General features: G+C 36.1%; 1 long non-coding RNA gene across 1 annotated transcript in view; it reads right to left on the reverse strand.

Moving 5' to 3' along the window:
• Positions 1 to 4,937: 4,937 nt before the first annotated feature.
• Positions 4,938 to 19,560, reverse strand: part of LOC137026546 (uncharacterized) — a 41,358-nt gene continuing 26,735 nt past the window's right edge. The window contains exon 3 of the long non-coding RNA XR_010895880.1: positions 4,938 to 5,125. This is a non-coding gene — a long non-coding RNA (uncharacterized lncRNA). The remainder of the gene's footprint in view (positions 5,126 to 19,560) is intronic.

Genomic DNA, 19,560 nt, shown 5'->3' on the forward strand with positions numbered 1-19,560 from the left:
GGTGTGCCATGTATGATTTTGGATAATTGGCAAACTGCATTTGTCCTCCACATTCATATTGATAGTGCTCAAACTATGTAGACGTTTGATGTGGCACTGTATTTTCAGAGCATTTTTATTGGTGACTTAATGAAAGGCAGGTATCTTTTATGAGTAAAAACATCAAGTCTATTCTGAAGCAATTACGACTGTCTAGCTATTTGCCTCATATATTATTAGGGCCATTCACACATAATGCATTTTTCCATTCCCCTGCCCTACTTTTTTTATTTGTTTTCAAGGTAAACACGTGCTAGACGTACGTTTTTAGCCATTGTGTTCACGTCTTGTCTCTTTTGCAGCATCTTGCACATGACGCTGCATTCAAAAACGTGGAGCTCAAGTTTTAAGATCTTTTTGCGTTTCACTTACCTGCGTCTTGTGATTTTAACAGTAAAAACTTGTTCTGTGTGAACAAGTGCAGAAGCGCAAAATCAATCAGTATCAAACCTACAACAGAAATGACCAACATGCACTCCAAATCAATCTGTATGGCATAACATCTTGCCCATATATTCGTGCTTATGGATTGGGATTCCTGACATTTTGCTGCTCTTTAAAAAGCAGCAGTGAGTGAGCAGGCTGGTCAGTGAGAAGTTATGAAGTGGTGGAAGACATTTATCCATATGTCAGTGATAAGAGGCAACCTGTCAAAGCCTTGATGCTAAACTGCACCACCCGATGCGTAAACACTCTCTCTGACTGCACGCGGAGTTCTTTTGTGCGATCAATGCCAGCTAGAGGCATTTTAGAAATCATCGATAACAAACACACCTCCGTCCTCTTTCTTATTCCATCCTGTATCTGTCAAGAGCAAATTTGCCCATTGCCTAAGCAGTGGAGACAGTGTTGCATTATTGACCACGCTGTCTGCATTTATGTGTGTGTAAGTGACTGCCATCATGATGGAAGCTTTAATGGAAGTGCAGTGACAAATGTTTCCAATTGACATGTTTACTAAATTTATACTTTTATGCAGCTGTAGCTATTAAATGCACACTTTGGAAAGATAAATTTGACCGTTTGAAATTGCATAATCATGTTTATGTATTCAGTGGGATACTACTATGTTATATTAGTCTGGGAGACCAGATTGAAGACCATCTTAGACTGGTTTATTTTTTTAAATTTTTTTTCCCAGCATGGTTTCTGTCAAAGATGGCAAATTGCCTGTGGCAGATTATCTTCTAATATTTTTGTTTTCTCCAATGACTTGTTTTGCAAAATTTATTAAAGCCTTGGTAGCTATTGTGATCGCAAACACTACAATATGTTGCAGTAGCGCCGATCCATTAGAAGGACTTTAATTCTCACTATAGAGGGCTCCCTGATTCATGAGGCCAAGAGGAGCAATAACTCAGAGATTTATCCCCTGCTAACTGAGTTGCAAATGGGACAGCCAAGAGAAGCTGATGATGTACTGTTGCTGCCAGTTAGCCAACATTTTACCATCCAAACAAAGATGGATTCAGGAAGAATAGAAAGCATGTTAGCATATATTTCTACTAGTTTGACCCAAGGGATTTTTTTGCACATAAGGGACACAATAAAAATTAGTTTCCTTAAAGAGAAGACAAAGACATGATTTGTTGAATATCTCTAGAGGACCAAACATTCAATATCACAAAATATTTTATTTTTTGATCACTACTGATCTACTGACACATTAAATTGATGAAAAGTGACAGTAAAGACAAATCTATTTAAAATAAATGCAGTTCTTTTGAACTTTCTATTCATCAAAGAATCCGGAGGACAAAAATAAAAACTGAAAAACAGGTTTTCCAGCATAAAAATCAGCATATTAGAATGATTTCTGAAGAATCATGTGACACTGGAGGACTGGAGTAATGACTGCTGAAAATTCAGCTTTGCCATCACAGGAATAAATTACATTTTAAAACATAAAATTAAAAACATCTATTTTGAAATTGTAATAAATTGTCACATTTTACTGTTTTAAAATAAATGCAGCCTTGGTGAGCATATATATATACATAAATCTTACTTACCCCAGATTTTAAACAGTATTGTACTTCATTCCCAATCCCATAATGATTAATTAACACTCATACCTTTAAAATCTTTTTTTCTAAATGATTATATAACTTTGCACCTTTTGGGTTAGCATGGTGACAGAAGATAAAGACTAAAGATCTAAAGCTCATTGTGTAAGTTACCTGGTTGTCTTAATTGAGTTAATTGAAATTAAAGATTTGAGTTAATACAATGAAGGCAATTGATCTTATGTTATCATTTTCATACACATTTTTGGTAACTTTCAATTGTTACATTCATACACAGATTTAGCTAACAAGAAACCTTAGCTACATTAAGCTATGTAAATATGCACGGCTATCATCCAAGCTTTACGAATATCTCACAAATTATGGCTTAAAATCAGTTTAGGCTCTCAGTGATAATGTTTCTTTCTATTTTAGCAGTAACAAATGTTAGGTAAAACTAAGCTGACAAGGCCTTAATGTAGAACCTTGTGTAACCCATTCATCTTAACGGCTGTTGCTCAGCTAAATGTATGCGATTTGAAATTTGCTGTCTTTTGAAAAATCGTCAAAGGAGAAAGATTCTATTACCAGCCAAATTGTGTAGATACAGCATCTACAAGCAGAGTCCATGCTGACTCCTTCCCAATGTTGTGGGTAATGCATTATAAGTAACTTGAGTTACGTAATCAGTTTACTTTTTTCAAGTAACTAGTAAAGTAATGCATTACTTTTTTTCAATTTACAACAAAATATTGAAGCTACTTTTTCAAATAAGTATGTATTAACTGATATGTATTAAGTGACAGCTCTCCTGTCCCCATGTTGAGAGAAATAATGTGCAGAGGTGTTGTGCGCGCTGTGTGAACATGATGGTTATTGTAGTTCTAGACTAAATGTGAGCATGCATTTACTCATCTCACTTGCACAAAAACATTCAGTATTCCTCAAAATGAATAAAAATAGTGAAATGCAATCTCAGAATTTTACGCAAACCTGTAATTATTTACCTATATTCAATTACACAAGTATACTTTATTAACCAATTTCTTTGCTGCTGACCTTCAATAATCTAATTCAACCATACTAATAAGAAAAAAACTGATTTAGAAATAAGAGTGTTGAACTTCCTTCTCTTGTATCCTTTTCTTCTTTTATCCAGAATGGCAGCACAGCTGAAAGCTTTGTTTGAGCTGCGCCCTCTACTGTACAGGCATAAATATGCATTTTCAGCCTGAGGCTTAAACTTTTGCCAAAAATCAAACATTTTTTGTTGTTGTTGTTAAAAACAAACAAGCAAGCCCAGACCAGCCCAATAATACTGTAATGTATTAGTAACTTTCCGGCCCCTTCCTATATATATCGTTGTTCCCTTAGTTAAATGTTAAAAACAAAAAAGAAGCTGAATGCTTGAATGAAAGCTAACCCTTCTCATGTACTTCAGATTTATGAACACATACACTTAAACAGCTTCTACAGTAATCTATAAACACAGAAGCTAAGCATTAACATTCTGTAGCAGCCATCACTGATGTACCAGTCGAAATCGCTATGACAGAAAAAGCTATACTGTAACTATATCCTATTCAAATTGTACGTTGACTTTCTCTGCTCACCACAGAGATCATCTGACAGTGAAGATAATCACTCTGGGAGGGAAGCATAGTGAGCTTGTTGCTGTCTCTGAATGAATAGTGAGCCATGAAGTTCCTGTCTCATATTGATTAGCAGGTGAATGACTGAGCTAGTACAAACCTATTATTTCTATTATTTGTATGTCAGTTTTCTTTCCATCAGAATCTGCTTAAGTTTTATGAGCTTTAAGTGTGTGTGCGAAAGAGAGACAGTGAAATAAATGGAGAGACTGGTTTTTACATTGTACTGTTTAATCAAAGCCAGCAAATAAACAATAAAAATCAACTTAAATAAGAGCAGTGCAATACAAGACGATACTGAACATTTTAAACATTATTCAATTTGGAAATAAAGCCTATTTATGATTTTATGGTTATGCAAATGATAACAATAGCTTCATTCTCTCTCTCTCATCAGGTGTTCTATAACAGTAGGCTACCTGCTGCATTCAAATGTCAGTTTATAATACCAGCTTTTGGTAAACACAGACAGCAGGTTACAATATTAAAAGAGAAATGTACACCAATTATTTGTCTTCATAAGAAATAAATAGCCTTATAAAGAAAGTTCATAAAAAGAATGTCACAATTACAGTTTTTTTCACAGATTATATATTTGCGCCCTAGAAAAATAAATATACACATTTATTTTGAGCACAGTGTATCAACATGAGCTGATATGAGAACTAACATAAGACTGATTCTTGAGACATATTGGACAAAACGTAAAAATCAACATTTGGACCTTGATGATTTTAACACAAATTCATCATTTAATTTATTGTGCTTATACATTTTTGCCACAACCTAGATGTTTTTCTGTTACACAAACTGTGCAGACAATTTTTAGATTATTTCTTCCATTTAAGTATGTCATATTAGTAGCAACACTACTTAAAAAAACCTTAAAATGATGATAACATAAATAGAGCTGATCTTGTAGTATCAGTTCATTAATTAAGGTGAATGATAGATTTGTCCATTTTTATAACACATATTGTATATATTATTATTATTTTTTATTTTATTTTTTTTACATCTTATGGAGTTTACCCAAATTGAATTATAGGTAAGCAAAAACACAGCCAGTTTTGTCTTATACTCAAGAATCAGCGATAAAGGACAGAAAAGAGATTTTAACATTGGCATAGAAGCCCACAGCAACATTTAGTCTATTTGGATTTTGTTCTTTGATTCGAGTCTACTTTGAAGAGGTAAGGAGCAATTAATTGCACATTACAGTACAAAGCTCTGATTAAAAATCATTAAAAATAGACTCTTTTAATGAACATTCACACACACTCACATTTTCATACATGCATAAACAGAAAAAGCACACAATCCGACAGAAATACCGACGAAGATAAGAGAAGAGGAAGTGAGCGCAGGTGGACACCTCTACGTACAGATTCTTGTTTTGATGGGAAATTGGAGCGGAAACAGAGATCTCTGAAAGAACAGCAGAAAGAGGTCAAAGGTCACAAAGTAGGTCAACACAATTATGAGGGAGAAATAAAAAAAGATACAAGAACTTTGTGTTTATATATATATATATATATATATATATATATATATATATATATATATATATAAACTGTGAACCTTGAAGCTACATAAACTGGTGGATGCACTGGCAAACTGCTTCACCGACGGCATGACATCTCCAGCCAGTTAAAACATTAACTGGTGTGGAAGCAAATTTTAAATTTTATTATTAAAGTGTCCTGAGGTTTGGTTATGTAAATTATGATTAGTGGTCAGACCTAAAGTTTTAATTGAGTGCAAGCCTAAGTTTGGAACAGAAGTGGTTCATTAATCACCCAACTAGGCAATCCATAAAAGGCCATAGCTCATCACTTTCATCCTAAATTATCTTTATTCAGAGTGCAAACAAGAAACCTTTAAGTAAATGAGAGTTCTGGAGGTATTACTCCCTGTCACTAGATGTTGTTTAGTAATTGTCAGAAAGAAAAAGAATTGCCAATGGGATAAGAAACAAACATGAATATTTATTTATTTAAAAAAATAAATGTTACAGCTGATATACACTCTTGCTTGTGTGATTTTTCTTAAATATGCGACTTCTCCTCCTCAGCAGTTGCAGTCCATCCATCTGTGCAGTATGATTTGAATGATTCTGTATGCAACTGGCCAAAATGAATGAATCAGCTTTTACATAACTTGTTACTTGTTTACTTGAAAATCTTGCTAACCACTTCCCACTGTCCTGTATTTACAATAACCTGTATTTATACCCCGCATCTTTTAAAGTTCTCTCCATTTCACCCACCTTCCTCTCTGTCTTTCTTTTCCATCAGACTCATTTCACCTTCTGTACCTAAGGCTTCCAGGTCACGTCACCAGGGTCTGAACAGTAAGTCTCATCTCAAATGACCTGTCTCAGCCCGTCTAGTTCTGCAGGGCTGATCTGAGGCCAGCGCTGACACACGGAGGACTCAGAACGGGCCAATGAAATAAGAGTGAAGGGGCACTGCAGTCTTTTGATGTGCTTCTTTACCTGCTTTGACCTCCCCACCCATGTGCGGTGGTTTGGCTTCTAATCCATGCACACACAAATAAACGCAGATAACGACAGAACTTTCTTGTCGCTTGTGACAAGAAAACAAGACAGAGAACAAGATTAAGTAAACAAGAAAAAAAGATGCACAGAATAAAGGCATTTTCCCAAAAAGTGGTACTTAACAACTCATTGTGAATTGCAAATGGAAATTTAAACCATTTTTCTGTAGAAAAAATCTGCATACCTAAATGAAAGCAAAACATGAACTCATTCCACATCTTAAATTTGCTAAATTCTGTTTTTTTTTTTTTTATGAACTAAATACTAAGTCTGCTAAATACATGTAATATGTCACTCTATGGAATAATTAATTTTATAATGTATGTATGTGTGTGTGTATTATATATATATATATATATATATATATATATATATATACACACTCATATATTTAACTCAGGTGCTCTCCATTTCTTCTGAACATCCTTGAGATGGTTCTACACCTTCATTTGAGTCCAGCTGTGTTTGATTATACTGATTGGAATTGATTAGGAAAGCCACACACCTGTCTATATAAGACCTTACAGCTCACAGTGCATGTCAGAGCAAATGAGAATCATTGGTAGGGTTGGGTATCGTTTGAATTTGAACGATTCCGATTTCGATTCTGGTTCCTAACGATTCTCGATTCCGATTCTTTTAAGAGGCAGGGTCAAAAAAAGTTTAGGATATTTTAAATGAGCTAGCTAACCAACGGTCTTTCTGAAGGAAATAGTCTGACCTTCTCCATCAATTAATTCTATGAACTTTTTACTTTTTATGAACTTTACTATGAATTTCTCACAGGGCTGTCAACTACAATATAAATATCAAATCTATGAACTTGAATATAAATATTATAAATTATGAATATATTGAAAACACATTTACACATGAGTGTATGGCTGCATTTACACTGCAAGTCTTAATGCACAAATCCAATCTTTTGACTTTTATCTACATTTATTAGTTTTAGAATTTCGTTTTTTGAATGAATTCGAGCGAGCAAGGGAGAGAGCGCGCGCGTGCGAAGCTGCTGAATACCGGTATATGTGTGTGCGCAATTTCTTTCATGTTAGACAAAGTTCCCACATTAATATTGAGCTGCGAATTTTTAGTGCGAGTGCATACATGCACGTCTGCTTCATAATACAACATTGAAGCTATATTTTAGTGAGCAAACGTGCCGCCCTTGCCGTTTGATGGCATGGAATTACAATAGGAATCGGATATGCGTGTTTAGACGTAGGTCGCATGTTCAGAGATTGGATATGTATCGGATTTAAAACCACATTTGGAAGTGGCTCTGATCGGATACAAAAAAATTGGATCTCGTGTGGATTGCCAGGCTGGGGGTCGGAGTCAGAGGAAGAGGCAGCGGAGGACGGTCGGCGCAGCGCATCAAAGAGATTTATTTATTTCTACTCCATGAACTCAGAGGTGCTTTATCAGGTTTGACGTGCACCCTCCTATGCACAAACAATCTTGCCGCAAATGTTGCATTTTGCCGAGATTTCTTTCTATTTAGAAAATTTAAGCCACACTTTGGACCGCCGACGCACGCTATCCATGTTCGACTCGCTCGGTTATGCCTACAAATTTGGTGGATGCTTCTTCGTTGATGTTAAGCGGTTTCTTCTTCCAGTCGGCGGACTGGGAATCGAAACTAGGAATCGAAATTTAAACTTTTGAACGATTCCAGGAAAATCGCAAAGCTAGTCCCGGTTCCAATCGATACTCGATACCCAAGCCTAATCATGAGGTCAAAGGAACTGCCTGAAGAGCTCAGAGACAGAATTGTGGCAAGGCATAGATCTGGCCAAGGTTACAAAAAAAATTCTGCTGCACTTAAGGTTCCTCAAAGCACAGTGGCCTCCATAATCCTTAAATGGAAGACAATTGGGACGACCAGAACCCTTCCTAGAGCTGGCCGTCTGGCCAAACTGAGCTATCGGGGGAGAAGAGCCTTTGTGAGAGAGGTAAAGAAGAACCCAAAGATCACTGTGGCTGAGCTCCAGAGATGCAGTCGGGAGATGGGAGAAAGTTGTAGAAAGTCAACCATCACTGCAGCCCTCCACCAGTCGGGGCTTTATGGCAGAGTGGCCCGACGGAAGCCTCTCCTCAGTGCAAGACACATGAAAGCCTGCATGGAGTTTGCCAAGATGGTGAGAAATAAGATTCTCTGGTCTGATGAGACCAAGATAGAACTTTTTGGCCTTAATTCTAAGCGGTATGTGTGGAGAAAACCAGGCACTGCTCATCACCTGTCCAATACAGTCCCAACAGTGAAGCATGGTGGTGGCAGCATCATGCTGTGGGGGTGTCCTGTGGGACAGGACGACTGGTTACAATCGAGGGAAAGATGAATGCGGCCAAGTACAGGGATATCCTGGACGAAAACCTTCTCCAGAGTGCTCAGGACCTCAGACTGGGCCGAAGGTTTACCTTCCAACAAGACAATGACCCTAAGCACACAGATAAAATAACAAAGGAGTGGCTTCACAACAACTCCGTGTTCTTGAATGGCCCAGCCAGAGCCCTGACTTAAACTCAATTGAGCATCTCTGGAGAGACCTAAAAATGGCTGTCCACCAACGTTTACCATCCTACCTGACAGAACTGGAGAGGATCTGCAAGGAGGAATGGCAGAGGATCCCCAAATCCAGGTGTGAAAAACCTGTTGCATCTTTCCCAAAAAGACTCATGGCTGTATTAGATCAAAAGGGTGCTTCTACTAAATACTGAGCAAAGGGTCTGAATACTTAGGACCATGTGATATTTCAGTGTTTCTTTTTTAATAAATCTGCAAAAATATCAACAATTCTGTGTTTTTCTGTCAATATGGGGTGCTGTGTGTACATTAATGAGGAAAAAAAAAAAAAAGAACTTAAATGATTTTTAGCAAATGGCTGCAATATAACAAAGAATGAAAAATTTAAGGGGGAATACTTTCCATACCCACTGTAAATATCTTATAAAATGACTTGACATTAACTTTTTAGCTCACCAACCTGTGGCTAGTGTTTTTTCAAAGTTAGTAGCCACTCAGCATTTTCATTTCAACTGACTGTGTTTACGTGAATATTCGCCAAGACCGCCATTTTGACATTGTTTTGTGATTATTTGACTGTTTAAGCGCATTAAGCAGCGAAAGAACTCAATTTAGTACTGAGAGGCGGCTTTATGTGCAAACACTTTGTGTGTGAGCACAAAATCTGTGGGAATGAGTAAAATTATGTGCAATAGGTGCAATCCCACGCTGCAATTCAGGTGCTGAAACACCAACAATATTCATCCGGAGCAAATGGAACAAGTGAGTGAGGGGAGGCGGGTTTGTGTCAACTTCGCTATCAAAGAGATGAGAAAGAGCTAGAAAGCACAGCTGGTATCGGGTATCTGCGGAAAATTGGTATTGGAAGTGTTTCAGATATTTCAGTATCAGTATGTGTTGAAAAATCAATATTTTTGACACTATTGCACTTAGTTTATTATTTCAGATGCATTTTTAGAATACTACAACTGAAAAATGTATATATTATAAACAAAGTTCCACCCGCCAAAGTGGTTAGTAAGAGTAATTCCGTTACACGACACCCCTGAAATCCAGGTTGGCGTTTGTTAATGTCAAGCCCTGTATATTATACTTTTATATATATATATATATATATTTTTTTATTTTTTTTTTTATGTCTCTGATGCTCACCAAGGCTACATTTATTTGATAAACAATACAGTAAAAATAGTAATATTGTGAAATATTTAAAAATTTTATATTTTAATATATTTTTAAAATGTAATTTATTCCTGTTATGGCAAAATTAAATTTTTTGCAGAAAACTGAATTTTCATTTCTTAATACATTTTGAAAACATTAGATGTGTATGCGTAAAAATATGTTTTTTTAAATAATATGAGGGTGAGCAGATCAATTTTGGGTGAGCTATACCTTTAAGTTGGGGTGAGGTGAAGGAATTTCTGAGATATACACGCATTTCACCATGATAGACTTTTCTATTCAATCCAATTCCCTTTACAATACATATTTTTTTTAATGCCACATAAATGTTTGTGTTCTCATAATTGTTATTGCCACACTCTGTGATTTGCAATATTGTTTCAAAAACAGCCAGATATGTGTGACTAAGCATCTCGTATGAATTCCAGTAATATTGAGAACAACAACAAAATAAATGTCAAATGAGGATTCTGCCAAAGAGAAGAGGAGGAGGTTTTTAATGTGTGTGTGAAACAGGAAAAATAAAATAAAAGCAAAACAAGACAGAGAGAGAGAGAGAAAGAGAGAGAGACAGACAGAAATGACAGATGAGCATTATGTGAACGTCTGACAAAAAGGTCTCAGAGATGTCCATCAGTTCTGATGTCATTGTCGCCACTGTGTGGGAATTTTGGCTGAGACGATGAGAGACAGACCGGGAGTGAACGAGCCAGTAAGTGAGGGGAATGGTAAAAGAGTCAAAGGATGAAAGGATGGAGAACTGAGAAAGAAGGAACACCTGCTTTGAAGTGACAGAGATCAGAGGGCAACCTCCACCCAGGCTGTCTCTCTGGCCAAGAAGCTCACTCTGCTGGGTACGTCCACATCAAAGGCTGCTTCACAACCACCGCGGGGAGGATCTTCCCCAGCCACCGAGCTCACAAGTCTCGCTCTTCCTCTGTGCCAACTGTGCCACTATACCCATTATACTGAGTGAACATGACATGAGAGGGGAGCTAGAGAGCCTCTAAAAAAACTTGCAGGCTTATGAGACAGAGTTGAAGTGATGAGGAATTTTCTAAACATACTGTAAGCACATAAACTGGCAAAACAGAGCAATAGCTGAAGACTAGAGTATATGGGTCAAAAGCTCTCAGGGTAAAGGGGTCCATCTGTCGCTCTGAACTGCAAAACTGCAAAAATCCATGAGATCATCGCGTGCAATGAGTAAAGTCTGAATTTGAGGTAATTTGAGCTACAATTAAATACATTTTAAAATGTTGCATATGTACTGTAATAAGAAATTTTGAAATACATTTCAAAATAAATATGAGAAAATACTTAAAGGGGTCATATGATGTTATTTTAAAAAATAATGATTTAGTTTATTGGGTGAATAAGTTAACATGTTTTAATGCACATCATTTTTTCTGTACATTATTGCAGCTCCTTTATTCCCAGTCTGTCTGAAACACACTGATTTCTACAAAGCCCCTCCTTACAAAAAGCTTACGAGTGCTCTGATTGGCCAGCAGACCCAGTGTGTTGTGATTGGCCAAACATCTCAAGTGTGAGTCGAAAATGTAACGTCCCTTACCATAATCGTGAGCTTCAGCTTCCAAGGCTTCTAAATCAATAAACACAGAGTTAAAGGATTAGTTCACTTTCAAATTAATTTCCTTATAATTTCCTCACCCCCATGTCATCCAAGATGTTCATGTCTTTCTTTCTTCAGTTGAAAAGAAATTAAGGTTTTTGATGAAACATTCCAGGATTTTTCTCTATATAGTGGACTTCAATGGCCTCCAAACGGTTGAAGGTTTCTCTAGATAAGACCCTTATTCCTCATCTGGGATCGTGTAGAACACTTTGAAGCTGCACTGAAACTGTAATTTTGACCTTCAACCATTTGGGGTCCATTGAAGTCCACTATATGGAAAAAATCGTGGAATGTTTTCATCAGAAACCTTCATTTCTTTTCGACTGAAGAGAGAAGGACATGGACATCTTGGATGACATGGGGGCGAGTAAATTATTAGGATTTTTTTTTTTTTTTTTTTTTTTTTTAAAGTGAACTAATCCTTTAAAGGTATTGTTCACCCAAAAATGAAAATTCTGTCATTTACTCACCCTCAAGTTCTTCTAAACCTGTATGAATTTCTTTCTTCTGCTTAACACAAAAGAAGATATTTTGAAGAATATGGGTTACAAAACAGTTGTAAGTCAATGGAGCCCTTCAACTGTTTTGTTAACAACATTCTTCAAAATATCTTCTTTTGTGTTCAGCAGAAGAAAGAATTTCAAAGGAATATATTTCTTGCAAAGGATGTTTAAATCGGCACAATCACAACTGAGATTAATTTGAGAAATATGCCTGCATTTACATTTTAGCTCTGAGATGTACTGACCAAAAAAAACAGAATATTACAGGAGTTCTTATATAAATACTTAGTTTTGAGGTTATGAAATCTCAAAAGTGATTAAGAAGTGATAAAATTGGCTCAACATTTGCTGATGTGGTTATTTTGATTAAGTGTGCACTTAAATGTTATTTAAGAAGAATCTTGCTAGGCTAAGTATTTGCTTATTATGACACATTTTGCCAAGCTGGGGGCAAAATATATTGCCTTTATATTTGCATGATTTTAATCAAAACAATATATTATATTCATTATATAAAATCATGAATTAGTATACACTTATATGAATTAATATACACTACCATTCAATAGTTGAAGGTGTATATGAAGGTGTATATTTGATCAAAATACAGTAAAACCGTAATATTGTAAAATATTATAATTTAAAATAAAGGTTTTCTATGAATAGAAAGTTCAAAAGAATTAAATAGAATTGATTAGTAACAATATAAAAGTCTTTACAGTCACTTTTGATCAATTGAATGCATCCTTGATAAATACAAGTATTCATTTTTCAAATAAAAAAAAAATATAAAAATTTTAAAATAAATTAAATCCCAAACTTCTGAACAAATTATGCAGTGGATTATCTTATATATGATAATCATACACTTTGAGACCACAAAAATATATATGAATGAATGAATGAATGAATGAATGAATGAATGAATGAATGAATGAATGAATGAATGAATGAATGAATGAATGAATGAATGAATGAATTCCCTAATGCTTGCTACTCAATGCTTGCTAATAGTCAAAAGTCTGGACACATCATGGACTATTTTTTTTTCCCATAACAAGTTCATTTAAAAGCTTTTGTCTGAATGACTGTAGATAAATAAAATAATTAATTTATTCATTACAAAACTTAAATAATAATTAAAACTACATTTGGAGAATGCATTGCAACTTCTATTCTGTTTAAAAAGCATCCCAGAATGCATCTTATGAAGTTGGTTGTAAGAGACGCTAAAAGTTACAATGTCAACACTGATAAAGTTGGGGAAGGATACAAGGCAATGTTGCATGCCATACTCTTATGTGTTTTCTGTGTTAACATGACAGCTGAATATACCAAAACATATGCACTAACCGCAAGTCCACGGCTCCAACATGTTCATGTTTTTGGTTGATGTTCAAGGAATTTAAGCAACAGATGAAAACAGCTGTTGGGAATGTCAAAACCTTCATATGGCAGATTAAACTCCAGACCTGGATAAGAAGGGTTTTCTGCCCTATTTTTCCCAATCCAAGAGTTCTAAGATTTAGTAGTCAGACGCTATTCGGGGCAAATCAATGTGGACAGATGGGCCCCTGCACTCCAAAAGCATCCGTCTCGCCCCATTTCCAGTCCACGTCCAGATGCCTTCCCCCGATAGCTCATATCAATCAAAGCCAAGCACTCTTCACAGCCAAAGTATTGATTGTCAGAGAGGGAATTAAATGGTACCTCAGCACCTCCACAGACGCAGAGCGAGTGCTCTATATGAGCTGAAGGCAGAGAGCTGTTTGAAACTTCACATTCTAGTCCAGCTGCCCACATTAAGGCAAACACACTTTTGGACACACCAGAACAGAGTCTACTCACTAAGTGCACAAGCTTTTACACCTCCAACGGTGAATAGACAAGCTATCTGAGAGTCAGTCGACCATCTTCATGTCAAGCTGCCCACTTGCCCAGTTGAAAAATATTTAGTGATTCCCACCCCCCATCCTTAAAAGCAGACATAGAATGTGAGTCATGCTAGTTAGATGGGGCAAGATGATTCTCCATTCAAGCGTACCATTGATTTGCATCTTGACATATGGATCTCACTAAATCTTATTTCAATACATTCTTAATTTCATCAACCTCAACACCTTTTTAGATTTTTTTTTTTAAGATGTTTGTAAATTTTGTTTATTTTTCTCATATACACACCAAGGCTGCACTTATTTGAAAAATGCAGGAAAATGTAAAAATGTCATTTTTATGATGGCAAAGCTGAATTACAGCCATTAGTCCAGTCTTCAGTATCACACAATCCTTATGAAATCAAGAAATCAAATGCTCAAGAAACATTTCTTATTATTATCAATGTTGAAAACAGTTCTGTCATGACAACTCTCTGAGTGTTTGGCATGGTAATGGGTATGACATTGTTGTATGTTTGGTCTTCTGCTATGCTGCTGCTGTACAATATAGCGCACATAAATTAGCCATAGCAGATCTATAAAGGTGGAGCTGGGGAAGGTGGAGGGTTTCTGAATCGCACTGCATTGCTAAGGCAATGCTACCAAAGTATTGTGAAAGTTGAGCATGTAAGCTCATTGGCTACTGATACAGCAGGAACCAATCAGTTATAGATAACAATGTGATACGAGCAGGTTAAAGGACCTATTAGCCCGCGACATCTAGAGTTTCATGACAAAACTTTATTTGTGATGCTTAATATTTTTTGTTAAAACTGGATATTTTTTCAGGATTCCTTGATGAAAAGTAAGTTCAAAAACATTTATTTGAAATACTAGAAAACTTTTGTAACATTCTAAATGTGTTTACAGTCATTTTTGATCTATTTATTGTGTCCTCTGTGAAAAAAAGTTTTTATTTTCTTACCATAAACTTTTGAATGGTACGCATCATGGTATCCTCAAAATATTAAGCACCGAAAACTGTTTTCAACATTGATAATAATGTTTCTTGAGCACCAAATCAGCATATTAGAATGGTTTTTGAAGACTGATGCGAAACTAATAAGCACCATAATAAAAACCATAATTGATATTTGAGCACCAATAATAATTGATTATAATTAGAGCAGCAAATCAGAATGATTTCTGAAGGTTGTGTCACCGAAGACTGGAGTAATGATGCTGAAAATTCAGCTTTGATATCACAGAAATAAATAATAATTATTTTTTTATTAATTATTACAATCTTTAAAAGTATATAAATATATATATATATATATATATATACACACACACACACAGTATATATATAAGTATATATAAGTTTCATTAGTTAATTAGTTAATGCACTGAACTGTGAACTAAAAAAAAAAACTAACGTTAAAAAAGACTAACAAATACAGTAACAAATGTATTTATCATGGTTAGTTCATGTTAGTTAATACATTAATGTTCTTTCTTCTTAACGTTAACAAATGAACCTTATTTTAAAGTGTTACCGATATTTGCATGTTACATTCATATCTAAATATGTTGAAATTTCAATGTACATTTTTGTAAAGGGGGCGTCATAGTTATATTTTCAAGGGACTGACAACACTATAAAATTCTTTTAAAATCACTCCCTGCATGCAGCTCCCCCAGCGGCATGGATTCGATGACTCTGTGCTGATCATTCGGCTATAATGGCACTTTTAAGTTTTTTTTTTTTTAATGTGGTGTCTAGCACATTAAGGTGACCAATCAGCTTTAGGTAATCTCAGCTCTTCCTGGAGACATCAGCCAGCAGCTGAAACCAGGAGGGGGCTGTCTCATCGTGACACCTGGAGAAGCATATCCAAAAAAAAAAAAAGACAAGTGTGATTTCTGTCATCCTCCATTTCAGAAAGATGTCGTCTCTATCTCTCTGTTTCCTTCTATAAGCTACTAACATTTAGGTTTGGGACTCTGCAAACTTATAATACCTCCACCACACATCTGTTTCTCACATGGGAGCTTCAGCGCCTGTCTCTCACCCGGAGAGTTTGTCGGTAATCCCCATGAGTAAAGTTCAGAGCGAGCTGACAGCACTAAAAAATAGATAAATAAGGATTTTCATTTTTCACTCCGTAATGGAAAATTGCACATAACATTTCTCACTCAGCATTTATCCTTAATAGCTGCTGCAAATCCATATCCCCTAATTTCACAAAATCACTTCATTGCGGAGAAAAGAACATTTTTTTCTGCAGGTAGGAAACACAGTTTGTTAAACATTTTCTTGTTTCACCCTCACTCCTTTTTCCACTCATACCGGAGAAATCGATATAAAACATTTTAAATACACTTTACATAGCATGTTCTATCAGACTGCTTTTTTTTCTGGAAAATAACTCAAATTTACATCGCAGTGCTCTTGCTGATTCTAAAGAAAGAGAGGCGGCAAAAGGTATAAGTAGAGCAAATTGAACCAAACAGAGCGACAACAAACCTCAGCCATAAGTTAACTCAGAAACTTCTATCAGTTAGTGGAGAAAGTGAGTAATGTCTTGCATTAAGTTTGTTGTTCATTCTTGCCCGGAAGCAGTGAAATAACCCTATTAAATCAAGTAGTCGCCCTGCCATTAATCTCAATGCAGCTGACTAGTTCCTCAAAGCTAATGGGGTTTAGAATTTGCATCAGGCAAGTTTACCCACAAAGCTTTGCCTAAGAGGATTTTAGTCCATACAGAGGGCTTATTGTCACACTTGTTCATGGATGTGGATTAAATATACTAGGACTAGTGCACTATGCTAACTGCGGGTGCACAAGCTGCCTTTCATTTCTGACGGCTGCTACTGGCAAGTAGCAAGTACAAAATGACCTTCACTAATGTACTGGGGGTTGTGGGGCGGTTAAAGATCAGGGGCCGGTCGCAATGAACCCCTTAAGCTAAGAAAACACTATTTTAGAACTTTAGGTGAAATTATTATTAAGGAGTTTGTTGCAACTAGCTGCAGGCTAATCAAGTTGCTGAGTTCTCTATCGCCATTCTACCCTCGAGAAAAGCATTTAACCCCAGCCTGTTCTGATGGAAACCTTCCTTGGGCAGGTTGCTTTGGACAAAATAAACAACAAAAATTGTTGTAACAAAAAAAAAACCTTGACAAAATGACAAAATTAAGGAACAAAATAACTGGAAGGCACCTAACCCCCAATCACTTCCTGGGTGCCACAGCAAAAAATGGCTGCCCACTGCTCTGGGTGTGTGTGTCCATGGTTTGCAGTATGCGTGTGTTCACTATTACTACTGCTAATGTGTGTGCACTAACTGGATGGGTTAACACTCGGGTCGGCGGTTGCGTCGGCGATACCACCTCGGTTTTTTTCTTACCAGTGCGAAAAAGACTCAAAATAATCTGTCAACTTTGGACATACAAATACATTACTAAAAACTGTGGAATGTCTTCTTTTATTTGTGTACACTCACAGTAAAAATAAAATGTTGTGTTTTTTGCAAAATAAAGAAAACTAACATGATGCGTGAGCTAGACATGTACCAATATTCGGTAATACGATATATCAGGATAATGAATATGCATGATATTGTAATTGCGGGCACTTCAAAATACCGTGAATAATTATTTATTATGAATTATACACATTTTTATAATGCATTTTAATAATACTTTCCCCATTAAGAGTATAAAATGCACAAATAATAAAATGCACCGTTGTAAGCTGTGTCAAAGAGACACGTGCATGTAAACAAGCCCAACATGCATGAGAAGCACATGGCGGAACTAGCGAAGGAAACCCGCAGAATGAAAGTGCAGGTTCACTCTCTGAGAGCAGATGGAACAGCAGAAATGAAGCGGTTACCCAGGAAGCGCTGTAAACAAAGCAGCTGCGCTACTGAACAGTATTTCAAATGCTTCAAACAGCCATTCAGTTTTCTGCATTCACAATGTTGTTCATCACAGTACCAAATACTTAATAATTCAGGAAGAATTTACCTCAGAGGAAGAGCACGACTTTCAATTTCATTTCATTAGAGGACGAATTTCGAGTTTGGGTTACTATACTTGGCCTTCACCTGTCACTTTCAATTTCAAAATGAAAATGGAAAATATAAAATCTAATTAAAAAAACGAATATCTCAATGATACTATTATATATGGTTCTTTTGCAGAACATAAAATAAGATATTTTAAAGAATTTTGGTAACTAAACTGTTTTGGTCTGTAAATAATAGCATCATTTACTTTCATGCATTAATTCACTAAAGCAATTCTGCAAATTAGTTAACATTGCAACACAGCTAAAAACTTGTGCTAATTTGCAAAGTGCAATTCCCAATCTTGCGCGTCAGTGTCAAGTTTTTTGACATCAGAATTTGACAGTTAATAGTAATAAGTAATAGTTCTGATAAAACATCTCTAATGCATTTAATACAATATTAAATATTATAACTAATATTCTTAATAAGGACTAATATCAAATGCATTAATAAACAGTGTATATCGTCGCTGTCCGATGAAAACCATGCATGTCCATTTTGCCGATTTTGAGATTTTTCGACGGATTGAATGTCCAGGTTCATTTCCGTATACAGTATGCTTCACATATCTAAATGGCCAATGAAAAGTTGTGAAATCATGTCATCTGATTTTCACGTATATCCATTTGGTGTCAAAGCTGTCAATCACGCCGCGTATCTCCCGCCCTGTGGAAGCATCTCGCCGGTCTCGTGAAGTTTCATCGAAACTCAGCACTGGATAGCCGAATAACACTGTGAGGTTACATTGCCAAATAAACATAGCCTGGTGAGACAATGACTTTCCTTTATCGAGGTAAACGTTTCCCCCCTGACGCCAGACGTACGTCTAGGAGTGACAAAATTACGGTAGGACTGTGCAAACAAAGTATCTGTCTAGCATTACCATGTCAGTGTATTGATTCATTGTCCCTTCATAGTTTGCAAGAGACATTTAGTAAATTTATAATTAATATTAAATAAACTAAGCTTATTTAATAAACTAAGACGTAGGCTATTTAATAAACTGAGCGTATTCATATGTCAATATAAAACGCGACTTGGCCATTCTAATTAATGATCGGAAGAACGCGTCGACCACCATTACTGTAAAATATGAACGTATGGTTACATGTAAAGATGCCGTACCAAGTATGACAATGCTACATTCAACTGCTTTTGAAATACGGTGTTTTTTTTCACTTCCTGAAAAGTAACCATTTTGGACATATGTGAGTTTTATCGGGCAGCGACGATATGATATGATGACAAAACAACATATATAGGACTATGTTAATCAGATGTTCAGTGGTAGAGGGTCTGATGTTTAGTACTCTAGGCACCCTTAAATATTCTCTGGCTCTCTGTGTGCCTCTCTCGGATTTCTTTCTTTTCATCTTTGCAATGTCTCATCATGGTGAATACCAGCTCAGTGTTGTCAACTTAGCTTTTTCATTTGAATAAGCCTCTTTCTGCAGAAACCTGTCTGCTCTGTTTCACTGAGGCTAAATCAGCTT

Source organism: Chanodichthys erythropterus, chromosome 2, assembly GCF_024489055.1.
Source record: "Chanodichthys erythropterus isolate Z2021 chromosome 2, ASM2448905v1, whole genome shotgun sequence".
Lineage (NCBI taxonomy): Eukaryota > Metazoa > Chordata > Actinopteri > Cypriniformes > Xenocyprididae > Chanodichthys > Chanodichthys erythropterus.